We start from the raw sequence: 13001 nt of genomic DNA, 5'->3' as shown, positions 1-13001 counted from the left end.
ACAAGCGGGAAAACTTATTTAGGAGGGAAATCATATTTGAGTCCGTGATCTTTTTTGAAAATGACTCCTTGTCAGGTTTATACAATTGTACATCCGTAAAGTTTTCTCTCTTTCTCTTATTATGTGAAACTATTTTGTATTTTCTCTATTTTCTCAATGTTACGTTGGCCCTCTTGTGATTGGTGGAGAGGGATTTTTCATTTTGGCCAAAAGGCACCAAAATGAGTTTTTTTCCTAATGGCATGCTAGTAGCTCCAAAAGTATGAAAGTCCTGGCAATATAATTTGGTAACTTGACGAACAAAACCTCCCAGAGAATCGCGACAAATCAAATCAAAATTTGTCTCTGATTACTGAAGATTCTAGTACTCCCTTAATATAGAGGGAAAGATGCAATAGCTAAGCTGAATTGGTGGCCCTTGATGAAATGCCAAAATAGCTAAGAGGTAGGCACATTAAAATCTTGAAGTAGCCATAGACTAGGCTTAGGATCTCTTTTCTCATCTCCATAAAAAGCTCCCATTGTATGCCCAACAGCTAGCATATATTGAACTCTAGAGTAGCCACCTTCAAAAAATGACCTTCAGCAAACTCATATATCGGCTTTAGAACAAGAGGCTACAAGTAGCAAGTCAGGGAATGGAGAGAAGTGCAACCTTGTGATCTAATACCATGTTAGAAAAGAAGAGAGAGAGTGTACAAGATAGAGGAGAGTGCTCAAACATGGAGAGGAGACACAAAAATTATCCAACATCAATATTGGATTTCATTCCTCTATGTCCTAATCCACCTCATTGATCTTAATCCTCCACATGCTTATCCTATGTCTTATCCAATGTCAATATTAGATTTCATTCCTCTATCCCCTAATCCACCTCATTGATCTTAATCCTCCACATGCTTATCCTATGTATTGCTTCCAATACAAGGGATAATCCAACAGGATGGGAGAGGGGTAGCACTGGGGAGGGAGGGAGATAGGGTAGTAGCTAGGATGTAAGGCAGGGGAGAGGGGACTAGCAGACTAGCTTAAATCTACATCCACATTTAAGAACTAGTGAAACTTGCATAGCTCTTCCATTAAACATATATTCTCCATGGCAAAATAAGAACCTGTAGGATTATGCTCAAGCCTTATCCTTAGTATTTGTATGTCTTCTAAGAGACTATTTTTTGTCTTCCATAAGGCAACTTGTATATATAGATATCAATCTTGGCAAAAAAGTTTCCAACCTTTTGATCTTATCATCCCTAAAGTGCAACATCATCTTGGCACGTTGACGGTCCTCTTCTCACTACTTTACTTACACCCAAAATAAAAATAATTAATATAATCCCTCTCTCTCTCTCTCTCTCTCTCTCTCTCTCTCTCTCTCTCTCTCTCTCTCCCAGTGCAGATCAGCAAACACATGTGGATCTAGGGGTGTTTAGACAGTGGAATGCGATCGAACCATCTGCAAAGTACTTAAAGCCTTCGTTGATGTCTAATACATTCTTGGAACTTAGAAAAAGGTACATGGGTAGGTAAGAGGAACACCTACACTGAGGAAGCAGAATATGGTAGAATCAAAACTATGGACAACCGATAGGCAAGAACAGGAGTAGTAGGCGGCCTCCAATAATGAATAACAAGAGGAGTGAGAAGACCCAACCTCACAAGAACTTAGAGGAGAGGCATCATTTGACCTCCATTCAACTAGTACATTGAGACCTGTAGTGAGCCAGCCCTTGATCTTTGACCAAGATGGGTGGAGGAGACCAAAGCAAGGCCCTTGTGATCATTGAATCCTCTTCAAAAGCTAAGGAATATGAATACTTTCATGAGCCTACCTATGACTCGAGCTATGAGCAAGGCTATCAAGCAACTCGATGGGTATCAAGGCTAGACAAGAAGTTCCTCTGATTGAGAATGACGTGTTGCTGCAGAGCCAATAGAGCGAAGAGCAGTATGACCAGAGTCAAGACATAAGAGGCCACAAACATGTGTGTGCTCTCATCTAGTAAGAGCTGTTAAGTTCCAGATGCAACCTATGCCACAATGAAAGAAGGGCAAGAGTGTCTTCAAATTGGATTTAGACATGCATGAGCACATTTTGGAGTGTCTTGGAGCAGTGGACGAGGACAACTGAGATAGTACTAAGAAAATGTATGTAGTCTCGTTGTAGGGAAACAATGTGTCCACTTGTCCTATATAATGGAATTTGTATTGAGACTTCTTCTTTTTAGTATATCCCAAACAATCACCAAGCCGGTTTTATTAAATTGTTTTTGTAAATCCCAAATGGTAAAACCCATGCTTGTTTTTAGTATATCCCAACAACCACCACGCTGGTTTCCCATAATGAATCCACACATCCTACAAATCCATTCATCTTGTAATAATAGAAGTAGACCATTGCACTGGTGGCTATTCATATCCTAGTGCAAACTAACCATCGCGCTGGTGATAACTTATCCTGCACTACTATCATGCTATCCCTACACTATCACCGTGATATCCTAAAATTTGTTGCACAATGCTATACTAAAACACTGTCCCAGGTGTAGACTGTTTATCGTTTTGTTAAATGTCAAATTTCATCCCATGCTTGCTTTTAGTATATCCCAACAATCACTGCATTGGTTTTCCATAATGAATCCATTCATCTGGTAATAATAGAAGCAAACCACCACACTCATGACGAAGTTGCTTCTTCTTGATTCCTTCCTCCCTCATCCTAAGGCCGCGGATGTTCTCCTTCATCTCCTCCACTTTTTGCTCACTTAGTGCAACAACTTCAATCAAATCCCTCAGCATCTATTAAAGCTATGTAAATTGTTGAAAAACATCTAAATGGGTGGTTTCCAAGACTTCCACTCTACTTTGGAAATCTCATAGGATGACGGACTGCTTTTCATAATTGTCAAAAGCCATGGCAAGCTCGTGCAAACATTTATTGTGATCTTCTTACAGGGTCTTGTAGCTTGCTCTTTGGACTTCCAATAATGTTTTATAAAAACAACCCTCACCGTGGCTACTACAAATTGCTCTACCACGGCATGGGGGATTCACTAGTAGTAATAAGGAGATGTCACCTACGTGCAATAAATATATGAAAATTTCCCTTATCTACCCCCTATTTATGGGACCTTACCTTATAGAATGTACCTTCCTTCCCTTATATAACCCCCCTCCTTGACACTCATGTGGTACCATATGATAAACCCTAGTGGACCCCCCGGGCACCATGGTGGCTGGAATTAGCTCCACCGTGGTGGTTGAAACTTGCTCCACCATGGCTGCTCTCTGCATCCTTCTTGGCTTGGGGAGTTGCCTCGTTGTCTTCTCCACCCTGGCTACTCTCTACCCCATCCTGCCTAGCCTTGAAGCTCTCTCATAGTTCCTGCATCACCTTTTTGGTTTTTGTATTCTCCCTTTTCAGCTCCTCCATCATCTAGTCTTTTTCAATGTTCAATGTGTTCTGCATGTTGCAAAGCCGTTTGTAAAGACCCTCCTTTTCGACTCTCTGATCTTCAAGTCCTTTCGCATCTTTTCTAGCTTTTTGTCCCCCATGTCCCCATCATTTCTTACTTCTTCAAGCCTATCTCAGAGCTCCTTCATGCGCTTCTCTGCTTCTTCTCTTCTATGCCTTTCCATGTCGACCAATTTTGTAGTGGCCTCAGCTTGCTCTTGTACTTGCAAGGCCCTCGCTTGTGCCTCCTCTACCTTGGCTTCTGCACCTTCCCTGAGACTTTTCTCAAGTTGCACTGCCTTTGCTGCATCGATGGCTTTCATTGTAGAAAGTTCACCTTCTGAGACATCTGCTTCTTGTATTGCTCAAAAATCCCTTTGAGGGTAGATGCCATCAGGTGCATTGCAACTCTAGTGGACTGAGATGACAATTGGGATTTGCCATCCATGCAATTCTTTAGGTTGGTTAACACGCTCTTAGACTGTGTAGGGTCCATTACGAGAGGGGATAGAAGTTGTAGGAAGAGTGCAAGGAAGAAAGAAATGGCTGAGAGGGATAGAAGATGAAGCAGTGAAGGAAATGGTATAGTGGAGGCTTGAGATTGCAAGGGAGAACGAAACATTCGAGAGGCATAGAAGAGGAAACGGTTAAGGGAATGGAATAGTGGTTTGTGGCTCGACTACACTGTCAAGGTGAGAGCCACCGCATTGGTTGTAGCTTGACTACTATCAAGGTGAGAGCCACTGCGGTGGTTGGTCTGAATTTTGAATAATTCAAGGCGGCAGTACTGACTTGCATGGTAATGAATGATTAGAGGTGGTGGCATCTAAGATTCCTAGCCACATCTGTGGTTGCAGCTAAGACCCACCGGGCTGGCAGTTAATTACCAGCCACCGCTGTAGTGGCCTGTAATTACTCAGCTTCCAGTTACCACCACTAGGCTTGCATGCATGATTACTACCACTGTAGTAAATTATGTACTACTACTGTAGTTAATTACCAGAGACTGGAGTGGCACCACATGGCATCTTCTTCATGATTACCATCCCGTCTGGGGGATTCCACCACGGTAGCCTACAATTAATATGGATGGAACCCAAGGGTCCAACCATCGTGGTGGCTCGAACTTTATAATATATATAAGATCCATGGCATTTGGCATTTTACTACGTTGCTCTCATCTGCCCATGCTCTGCTATTTTTCTCCACACCCCTCCTCTAGCTCTTTTCCGCCCTTGCTCTACTTTGCTCCACACTCCCTCCTCCAACTCTCGTCAATTGCATCTACTCCCCTGCTCATCTTCTTCTCACCCACTCATCTTTAGCATGCCTAGTACCACCCCCCTCGATGCTCTATGATCCCAATAATATTTTCCTTCTCATATAAGGTGATTGCATTGCACTCACTTGGAATAGAAATGCTAGCACTAGTGGAGACCCTTTGTTCCCATAGGCAATTCCCCACACATCTAAATGTCATAATCTTAGATAACATGCTCACAGGGCCTCTGTGCTATATGGGTTCCCCCTAGATGTCAACGAAGGCCTCAATATTTTTAGAGCAGAGTACTCTTGACTTGCTGGGGGGCTGTAATCTGAGTCCTGACAATGTGCATGGTCTTCGGCCTCTCCATTGTATCCTCTTTTGGCTCCCTAAAATTTTTTAATGCAACAAGCTAGACTGGTGGAAAACTAAGTTGTACAAATTCCCTCTTGCTTAGATGAGGCTGTTAGCAATGGCTGGATGTAATCTTTTGGGCTCTCAATGATCTTTTGGCTCACTGGATGTCATGTTTTGGTCTCTAAGATATTTATGTAATCTCTTTTTGTTCAATTTGAGGCTCTTAGTATGCAATGTTGTTAACTTTTATATTTGTATTTGAATGGTTATGGCTGCTATGTGTAATCTTTTGTTTAAGGCTCTCAACAATTGCTGAGTTTTTATAAATGTAAGATCCTTTGTTCAATTTTTGCTCGGTATAAGTTGATAATTTTTATATAACCTGTTATTAGACGTAGATGTACATTGTAATCTCTTCTGCTCAATTTTCACTCGATAAGTTGTACTTTTCCCTCATTTATATTTACTACAACAAGGACTAAAATACCAGGAAAAAAGCACTACAATTTCCTTCGTTTATGACCAAAATAGTGCTAAAATAACTCCAACGACCCCACCGTTGTGGTTGCATGGAGATACATCTAGAAAAATACAATTAAACTTTCAAAAAATGCAATTGACGATATGGCCCTAGAGGGGTCTCGTCTAGGGGCAAGGGCCATATCGACGTGCATTATACAATATCCAAGATGCCACTGGACAGAAGTGGCATGTCGATATGGCCCTTGTCCCTAAAGGGGACCCCTCAAGGGCCATATCTTCAATTGCATTTTGCTTGGTTGCACAATGGAATACATTTTCCTTGGTTGCACAATGGAATACATTTTCCTTGGTACACAAATATATAACTCAAAGAACCAGTGCGGTGGCTTTCATAGATCTCCTTCTGTTTGCCAGCACACTGATTATCATAGACCTCCTCTTATACTACGTAAAACTAGGTAACGGAGCTATAACTCCAAAAAACAGTGTGGTGGTCTCTCCAAGACAACCTTGAATTCTGGGTAATGATAGGTGGTCAAGGCCAGAGACTGCGTTGAGGCGATGGTTAGAATGATAGATTGCATCTCATTATTATGCCAAAAACCAGCGTGGTGGTCTCTCTAAGACAACCTATGATTTGCATGGGTTGTGGGCAAAGAAGCGACAAAAGGCTGCATGATGACAGGTGGTCAGGCCATAGACTACACTGTGGCACTGCGTCTAATTATTATGGCAAGGACCAGCGTGGTGGTCTCTACAAACCAACCTTCAATTTTAACGATTTGCATGGGTGCGTGCCTAGTAACAGGTGGCAAAGATAGAGCAAAAGGTTGCATGATGATAAGTGATCAGGCAGCATAGGCCAGAGATTACGTTACGCGAAGCAGTGCAGGGATGCCATTTGTTAAGATTTGTGATGTTTTGAACAAATAGATTGTGTCTCATTATTACGCTAGTGCCCCTTCATGATGTCGAGAAAATTTTCAGTGAGAGTGTAGGTCTATGTAAAATTCAAATATTCACCCAGAAGCGTATCGCATTGCGGCCCCAAAATAGCCCCAAAAATAGTTTTGTGATTGGCTACACCCAAGCAAACGTTGACCCTAAGTGCAACACCATTACATCTCCTGAGGGATTCTCATTCACAATTACCTATATCAAGGTCTCATTAGTCTTGCGGTTAGAACTAGGGATGGAAACAAAGCTACAGTTAGCGTCTTTGAGCATTATTGTAAGAGATTGAAAGATCTTAGGATTTCTTCTCTTTTGCTCAAGTCTCGCCTCTGGTTTTGAGCTACATATACTTATTTAACTTTATTTTTTCTTAATTCAATTATATTTTTAGTGTTAAAAAGAAATAAAGAAATGCTTATTAGTCCTGCAAAGAGACTTGATATAAAAAGGGGGGTCAACTTCAAACAGACTGCTTGTGGCCTACACTGCAAAGAGACGTTTGAAGCTTGTTTATTAGATATGAAAACTAACCTCTCTAAGAGCTTGTCCAATGACACTTAGCCCCAATCCTATAGGAATAAAGGTCCCTTCAGCCCACCCTCACCAAATCACCACAAGACCCAAACCCTAAAATCTACAACAAAATAAATCTTCAGCCCATTTTTGCTCATGAGGGTCTAGTAGAACCCTTTTTCAGTAGTAGACACATCTCATTAACCTGGCTTTTGACACCACATTATGAATCTAGAACTAGAAGTTGGCCATCAAAAAGGACCGAAATAGATGTTGCATATCTTCTTTACAAAGGGCATGATGGAATTTTCTCCACCCATGTGGCTAGCTTGTTCGTAACCTACAACCATATGTGAGGGACTCTCCCCAAAGCAAGAGCTTAGTAACAACAACAAAAAAATTTTCTAGATATCACTAATCCTGATCCCCCACAATTTGTAACCCCTCCTTAGCTTCAATGTGGAGTGAATAGACCTCCATTGGAGAACTCTCCTCCACCAAGCACCTATAGATAGAATTTATAGTGATTTTCCTCAAGTTGCGCCTCCTAAAGACTTCCCACTTGTTGATCTACCAAGTCATGCATGGAATCCAGTTAATTAGACACTTATCCTTAGGATCCTAAGGACCTTGTCCACCATCCATGGCTCTAGGATGCTAAGATTGAATGGGGTCTGGATATCCATAGTGGACTTCAATCAGCACCTTTCTTATATCCCATAATTGCTACCAATAGCAAATGCCCTTCTTTTGAGGCCTTCTAGCTCATGATAGGTCTAAGAGGGCTAGGGGCCTACCCTCTTTGACCATAGCTCTTACTCTCCTTTAGACCATCTTTTCTCAAGCCCTTCCAATATTCCCAAACTAATATGGACTCAGGATCCTTCCACATGAAGATAATCCTAGACAATTTAGAGCCATACACCTTTAGGCGGAAGGGAGGATAGCAACATTTTCATACTAATCTAGGTATCTCCATGTCTTGACCCTACGACCTCCCACGACCTTGGCCTCTATCTAGAGACAATTTTTTATTCCCTATGTGGTACAATATCCTATCACTTGTTTCCCATGGATTTGAGATGGGTTCACCATCACATTGCGATGATAAATGGTATGAATGGTGCTATAAATGGTATGAATGCTTATCCAATCCCAAACATATGCAAAGGGTGTAGCTCACGATGATTAAATAATTTAGAGCAAAAATTTCGCCTTAGATATTTAAGGTCATGAAGTGAAATCATACAACCCAACTTCTCTTTTGGTTCTACATACTCAACAATCCATGCCCCCAAATGGTCTAGGGCTATTTGATTTCCTTTAGCAAGAAGCATACTAATTCTTTCCAGAGAGATTCTAGGCACTTGCACCTCAAGAGTAGTCCCATCTACCCCCTATTTTGTGAGTGCAAGGACTTAGGAATTGTGATACAGAAGATGTTAGAAGGTGAGAGGGAGAGAGAAGCAAAAACAAAGGTAACATCTGGGCTTGTAAATAGAGGCAAACATATTAAGGTTTCATTGATAGTAATAGATGCAAGTACAGGTCCTCATTTTATAGGGATGAGTAGCCTTCTCTTTGACATCATAGGTGAGGACATATGGACCTTCCACCTCAAACTCCTACTCAATCACAACCAATACCACACATGACACATGGCTCTAAACCTTTCACTCATTCCCAATGAGACTCTATTGAGGGATACTCACTCTAGGTTTTCTCACATTAAGGATTTGATATCTAATACCCCCCTTTGAAGTAAGGGTTAGAACATATGAGAGAGAGAGACCTTAGACCAGTTGAAGATATCATCCTCTGATATTTAACACCCACCTTTGAAGTAAGGGTGAGAAGATATGAGAGAGAGAGAGACTACAACCCAGTTGAAGGTATCAGCTTGCTACTTGCCCTCAATGAGCCAACACCTAAACTCTCGTGTTAGGCCTAATAAGAGGCTTATTTTTCACACTTGTACTTTGGTCCATCCTAAAGGCACAAGTGGGGGTCAAGACCACCATAACAGCCATATATTAGAAAAAATTAGAGCTCATTTTGGGGCCTTTTAGCGTAGAAGGAAAATAGCCCTCTGTGAATCAAAGAAGAGCCAACGTAACATTGGAAAAAATCAAAAAAAGGAGAAAAACATAAAGACCACAGAGTTTGCATTCAATGGGAATACCTGAGCTACTTAATTATATCTGACATAGGGTGTAGAATTTGGTGTTTTCGACCTCATCTTAATGTATCTGAAGTAGGCCAAAACCCCAAGAATGACATTTGAAATGCTGAAAATAAACAACCAGTGGCTTGAAAAAGGCCCGGAAAACCAACTGTGCAAAATAATGTGATTTGATAGGTTGGGTCAAGGGAGTCGAAGTTAAATGCACATCTGCCTAGAACACATACTTTGTTAGTTTTCTTTCGATATTATTCATTTTTGAAGCAAAAAAAGGAGAAATATAGCAATTTCTCTCAGGGCCCCAAAATGAGCTCTGGAGCTCTGATTTTCCTAATGTGTGAACAAACCCTTTTGCTCTAAGAAGGGAATAGAAGATGTCATGAAGCCTTTAGAGGACAAGGCACACAAACAAACATTTATGGGGAACTATCCAAGGAAGAGTACCATTATTGACACATAAAACATTAATTTTATGTGAATACAAGGGTCAGGGACCCATTATTGACATAATAAATAGAACTAGAAAGCCCAAACGTAGGGATATCTTCCACATTGGAAAGACTTGCCATGATTGAGAGCATTGTCTGGTGGGTTTTCAGGTTCTAGATTGAACTCTACCTCCACAAAATTGGCTTCTTCTTTTGTAAGCTTCACAAGTCATTTGAAACATCAATTGGTTGTATGTTCAGGCTGCTTGTAAGTAGGTACACTTGGCCATTTTGCTAGCAAAGTGTTTATTGACACTGCCCTTACTTCTAATGTACATTTTATTAGCTCTAGAGTGATGGGCCGTGGCTGCCAGGGAATAAGGGGAGGGGTAGTGAACCTTCCCTCATCCCGTCGCCTCTCTTTTGATGCCCATCCCTTTTCTGTCATCCCATCCCCTCTCTTCCGTTGCATTGCAAATGAAGATTCGGATAGAGTGACAGAAGTTTGGAGAGTCGATGTAAGTTTGAGGGTGATTGGGAGATTAAGGGGTGGGGATTAAAGGTGGGAAAGAAATGGATAAGGGGATTAAGGCGGTGGGAGGAAAGGGGAGGAGAGAGTAAAATCTCTACCTGTTAGGATCGGCGATGTTGATGATGATGAATTAGGGGAGGAAGAGATTAGGAAAAGAAGAGGTGAGGAAAGCGAGAATAGAAATGAGAAGATTAAAATTTCTAGAGAGTTTAGGAGAAAATTTTCCCGGGAGATTCAAATTTGAAATATAAACTAAAAGTACGGGAGGATTTGAATTTAAACTACAAACAAAAGAGCCGACATTCTCTTAAACAAAAAAACCCTACATTCTCCTAAACATTCTTTCATCCTTTCCTCACCAAAAATGCACGGCATTCTCTTTCCCAAGATCTCTTACCGACAATAGTATAGGAGTAAGAAATCTTTCCGATGCTTTTTCTTTTTTAAGAGTAACAAGTCAATAACATCTAGGTTGAGATGTGTGCAAAGTATTGTGTCCATCAGATATAATTTGCATGCTTGATCACACATTATAAATCGTTTTCCTCCTAGTGTTATGCACCACCGTCCAAAAACGTACTACCAGCTATGTTATCCAAACAAGTACTTATGGGATTGGCATGCCACTTTGCATGTAGGTTAATAACACGTGAATAGATTCTTGTCCAAAGTATTATGCCCATCAGATATGATTTGCATGGTTGACCAAGCATTAAACTCTGTGTTTGCCTTAGTGTCATGCACAAGCATAAAAGAAAACTGTCCTAGGTGTGTTATTGCTCAAACGAGCGGATATACAAAATGCTACTACCACTACTACTCATCCGAATTCGAATCATCCTCGTCTTGTTGGCCTGTTCCTTGGTCCTCGTCACCTGTGTCTTCTCCCTCGTCCTCGCCACCTGTGTCTGATCCTTGGCCCTGTTGATCGCTCGCCTCCGATGATGGGACGCTTGAGCTTTGACCCTAAGAGTGAACCATATAAATCGAAAATTAGATTGGAACTTAAATTAAAAAGTGAGATTACAAGTAGGAGTAAACTTATACTGTGCGAGCAGCCACCTCAGCCCAATTGATCGTTGCTCCCATTGCCTCTTGCTCAATGAACCACAGCTTTGTTCCTATCCACCCAAAATGCGCATCGCGTCTCTGCATCTGTAGGAAGACGACCTATCGTAGCTTGCTGTGGATCCAATTTACGAGAGTTAGAGTTAGCTAAAGTGCATACATGTAATATGTAGTAAAACAAATAGAACAATACATTAAATGAGAAGAAGTATACTTACCACGGTTGCCTCGAACGCATACCATCCGCCTGCACCAAAGTGCGAAGTACCTACGACGTCCAGCCTTCTCTTCGCAGCCCTCCTCTGACCCTCGAACAATTCAGGATGGTCCCTATGTTGCTTCTTGAAGTACTTCCAATCAGCTTTGTCTGCCCAGCTGGGTTTAGCCAACCCCTTTGTGATGGAAGTACGCAAGATTGATCTACGATGCTTCAAGACCAAACCCATGCGCTCTCGCATATAATCATCATTAAACTCCACATTTGGCGGATTAGAATATCTTTGTTTTAACTCATCGATGACCGCCTGCTTCTTTTGGGCATCTTGATACCACCAATCAGTATTTATGCTGCTCTTGAAGTGATGACTCATCAACCTCCTCATGGCGGCCATCACTGCTTTGCCCTTTCTATCTTCTATTATCTCTCCGACAGCTGTGATTTGATAGGAGAGATCCCCTGATGAGTAAGGAGGACTGACGGTAGCAGAGTCAGAAGGAGTGGAAGCTGCGCGAGCGCTTCTAGAGCGAGGAGTAGTAGTGGGAGTAGGAGAGGGAAAGGGACCTGACTGATACTGTGTCTCCGGACCAAGTGGAGACCTAAAGGAGCGTGAGTGTGCTGACTCGTCTACATCTCCGCGTCAGCACAACATGAGCTGCCCGTCCTACTCTTCCTTCCCTTGCGAGAGGCATGCGCAGGTGATGACCTCGCAGTCGAAGGGGCACGAGGGGATGGCTAGGCAGTACGTCCACCCGTCAGTGTAGGGGAGGGAATTGCTGAGGTCCTCTGAGATAGCAGAGAGAAGAATCTCACTGCCTCCTCATTGCTCATCTACGCTACAAACTCGTCGGGACTCTCGACAAAGCCATGCGCGGCTAGCAAAGGAGTTCCCTGAGGGGTAGTCGCAGTGCTACGTGGAAGAGGAGTCGGACCAGGGGTAGTCGTAGTGCTAGGTCTGAGAGGAGTCGGACCAGGGGTAGTCCTCGGGGTAGTCGCCTGAGAGGAATCAAAGTCCACTAGAGCATAAAGATCATGAGCTCTTCTCCTGCGAGGCTGTCCGTACTCATCGAATGAGCGACGTGATCCCATGTCTAACATAGACACAAACACGAAAACAAAAAACAAAAAAACAAACATAAGCATAGGCATAGGCAAGAAGAAAGAAGAGGGAAAGGAAAGAAGAGGGAAAGAAGAGGGAAAGAAAAGAAGAGGGAAAGGAAAGAGAAGAGGAAGAAGAGGGAAATAGAGAATAAGAGTTAGAGAGAATAAGCTCATGCTTATGCTTATGCGGAAATAGAGAATGAGAGAAGGGGGAAATAGAGAAGGGGGAAAGAGAGAAGCATAAGCATGAGCTTATGCGGAAATAGAGAATGAGAGAAGGGGGAAATAGAGAAGAGGGAAAGAGAGAAGCATAAGCATGAGCTTATGCGGAAATAGAGAATGAGCTTATGCGGAAATAGAAAATGAGAGAAGCATAAGCATGAGCTTATGCGGAAATAGAGAATGAGCTTATGTGGAAATAGAGAATGAGAGAAGCATAAGCATGAGCTTA

Source organism: Dipteris shenzhenensis, chromosome 3 (assembly GCF_047967505.1).
Source record: "Dipteris shenzhenensis isolate YYH24624 ecotype China chromosome 3, Dip_SZ_1.0, whole genome shotgun sequence".
Taxonomy (NCBI): domain Eukaryota; kingdom Viridiplantae; phylum Streptophyta; class Polypodiopsida; order Gleicheniales; family Dipteridaceae; genus Dipteris; species Dipteris shenzhenensis.
Note: the sequence above shows the minus strand (reverse complement) of the source record.